Source organism: Eptatretus burgeri, chromosome 12 (genome assembly GCF_056783735.1).
Source record: "Eptatretus burgeri isolate ZD-2024b chromosome 12, Ebu_testis_v1, whole genome shotgun sequence".
NCBI lineage: Eukaryota > Metazoa > Chordata > Myxini > Myxiniformes > Myxinidae > Eptatretus > Eptatretus burgeri.
In genome coordinates this window covers 1,624,232-1,627,750 of record NC_140972.1, presented here as the reverse complement: position 1 = coordinate 1,627,750, position 3,519 = coordinate 1,624,232, and positions in this window count along the sequence as shown.

The following is a 3,519-nucleotide window of genomic DNA, read 5'->3' as shown; positions in this document are numbered from 1 at the left end:
TGATGCCATTATTCATGAAAATAGAAAAAAACGTCAACATTGTGAAAAAGTGTGCCACCCCTAAATGTGCAGCAATTGACTCCATTTTTGGTAAAGATGCTTACAATGCCAATTGGAACAAGACAAAAAGCGATCTGGCAAAATTTTGTGAAAATAAATTTTGTGAAACACCCTATTGTAGGTCCATTGATGTTGAGTAATCGACTGATGTGGACTGGTGACTGGGGTGGTGGATCCGGCATTTGGAGAGGTTCTGGGCTGAAAGGATGGAAACCTCGATGATAAACGGTGCCCAGCTGATGATCCGGGCAGTTGGGAAACCAGTAAATTGCTTATAAGTTTCGGTTATAACTTGAAATAAAGTAGCTTTTGTAAGTACTTACCAGAACATAATATATCTGTGTTTGTGAGTGTGTGTGTGTGTGTGTGTGTGTGTGTGTGTGTGTGTGTGTGTGTGTGTGTGTGTGTGTGTTGTTAGTCTGGCTTTCTTTTTGAAACTATGGTGCAGTAATTGGTCTGTATTTTGATTTTGAAAAAGACTTTTTAAACCCTTGGAGTTTCAAATAATCCTTGTCATATAGTCCATCCATTTCTACTTGTTTTTACATTTCTAACATTGCCAAAATCCCTGGCCAAATAGTAGACATTATAGTTCCTCCATGCAATGAATGCATCAATATCAGCACACACAAATAGTCACTATTCATTCGATTAAATTAAAAATTAGATATGTATCTTCATTACTGAAAATAAGGAACTCATGACTTGGGTTTAGATTATTTTCCCAAAGGATTGTGGTGCTCAAATTAACAAAACATTGCATCACAAATATTATGTGACAAAATAAAATTATTGACACCTCAAATGACATTGAGACAATTTTAAATCGGTTCACAATGTGATGAAAAATAAGTCTTGGAACATTTTAAATTTTGTTTCCATCCATTCCGATGTGTGTGGAATCATACGGAACAAAGAAAATAACATTTTGTGAAATAGATTGATGATATGCAGGTTTCAATGAGATTCTTCAGTCACAATGCACACACATGAAGATAAAGTCAACACATCGTGACATCTGATGATCTCTTTCAATATAATAATAAGTCATAATATTTGAATTTCAGAATTAATGACTTAAAAGAACATCAGACTATTTAAAAAGTCAAAATTATGATTATGATTTGGAAGAATTAGTATTGCACTTTGTAGAGCATTTGCAAATTAGTTTTAAGCGCTATTTTAAATAGACAGATCAATTTAATTTGGTGTTAAATTGTCGAAAAAGAGATGAATTTCATGTCATCAAATTGTTTTAAAAGAGATCAATTTCACCTGTTATGAAATTGTTTCAAGAGAGAGATCAATTTCACCTGTTATTAAATTGTTTAAAGCGAGAGATCAATTTCATCTGTTCTTAAATTGTTTAGAAAGAGAGATCAATTTCATGTTCTTAAATTGTTTAAAAAGAGAGATCAATTTCATCTGCTCTTAAATTGTTTACAAAGAGAGATGAATTTAATCTGTTCTTGAATTGTTTAAGAAGAGATCAATTTAATCTGTTATGAAATTGTTTAAGAAGAGAGATCTATTTCATCTGTTATTAAATTGTTTAAAAAGACACATCAATTTCACCTGTTATGAAATTGTTTAAAAAGAGAGATCAATTTCACCTGTTATGAAATTGCTTATAACGAGAGATCAATTTCACCTGTTATGAAATTATTTAAGAAGAGAGATCAATTTCATCTGTTGTTAAATTGTTTTAAAAGAGAGATCAATTTCGTCCAACACGTGGAACATGTCTTTCAATCCAGACAAATCTCACACTCTCACTATGTCTCTTCGAAAGGACCGTTTACAAAACCCCCCCATCCACTTTCTCAACAATCCTCTGGAAGAAGTCTTTTCTTTCAAGCTTCTAGGTCTCACTATCTGCCATGACCTTTCCTGGGAAAGTCACATTTCCAACCTCGCCTCAAAAGCCAGTCGCCGACTGGGAATCCTCCGTCGTGCTAAGTCCTTCCTCGGCCCTCTTGAGCTCCTGACCACTTACAAAGCTTTTGTCCGTAGCCTGATGGAGTACTGCTCTCCCCTCTGGGCTGGTGCTCCTGCCTCCCACCTTTCTCGGCTTCACGCTGTCGAAACCAGGGCATTTAAGATCATCGGCATCTCCCGCAATGAAGCTGAGTCTTTGGGCCTCTCACTCAATCACCGCAGGTTGGTCGGTGGTCTTTCTGTCTTCTACCGACTCCTCTCCAGCCTTGCCCCCCCTGCTCTCTCTGCGATTTGTCCCCACTACATTTCCACAGGGCGCTCAAGGTCCGCCAACAACCCCCTTCTGGTAAAACTACCAAAATCACGAATCACTGCTCATCTTCACTCGTTCATTCCTCTTTTTTCCCGCCTTTGGAATAAACTTCCTCACTCTATTCTTTCCCATTCTTCCCTCCAGGCTTTCAAAACAGCTGTTCACCACCACCTCTTATCTTCCCCCATCCAAATCCTCGATCTTTTCTACCCCCGATAATCCACCCAAGCCCTCTTCCTTCATTTCTCCTGCTTTCCTTCCTGAAAGTCCCTGAAATGTCCATCTTCTCTTCGCCATGTTCCCCGTCCCATCCCCATCCCTCTCCCTTCCACAGTTCACCTAATGTGTCTGTTCCCCACTGTTTTGTCCCTTCCACTCCCGCCCCTCTTGTCTCATGCCTCCTTGCTGTGAGTTGTGTGTTAGCTCTCATACGAGCCTCGACCAAGGTATACAAAAAAAACCAAAAAAAAAACCTGTTGTTAAATTGTTTACAAAGAGAGATCAATTTTATCTGTTCTTAAATTGATTAAAAAGAGAGATCAATTTCATCTGTTCTAAAATTAGACATGAACCGTGCATCATGTTCTTAGATATCAACCATGCATCAAGCATCAACCATGCTTTTAGCTCTGATACGAGCCTCGACAGGGTATTAAAAAAAAATTGATCATAAAGAAAGACAAATTTACCTTTTTTAAAATAGTTTTGGATGAGACTTTTGCAAGATCTCTGAGACACCACAAATTTAACTATTTAACCACCATGTCGACGAGGTGGAGGTAACAGAATGTCCTTTGAATAAAGATGTTCTTTCCTTCTTGAAACAAGTGCGTCCTTGTTCAACCAGAACATAAAAAGTTTCCTTCTTGATTTATGATGTATGGAGGAACGAAACGTGTTGTAAAATAAATATTTGTCCTTTGGTGTCCTTTAATTTTTGTTTGAAAGGAGGCTTGCTTGAAAGCCTGTTACTCATCACAATGTCCCTACCTGCAGAAAGAATGGATCAGCACCTCTCATCAGCAAAGCCACACCTTTGGCACAAAATGTGTCAAGAGGTGCTATATAAGGACCAACTTAGACCTCACCACTTGTGTGAACCTTTGAGTCTGCGGTTTGAACAGTTTGCCGACTGTTTTCCTCGCCAGTAAAAGATGCATAAGTGTTTGTTATTGTTCTTTTTCATGCTCGCCTGCTGTTTTGACATC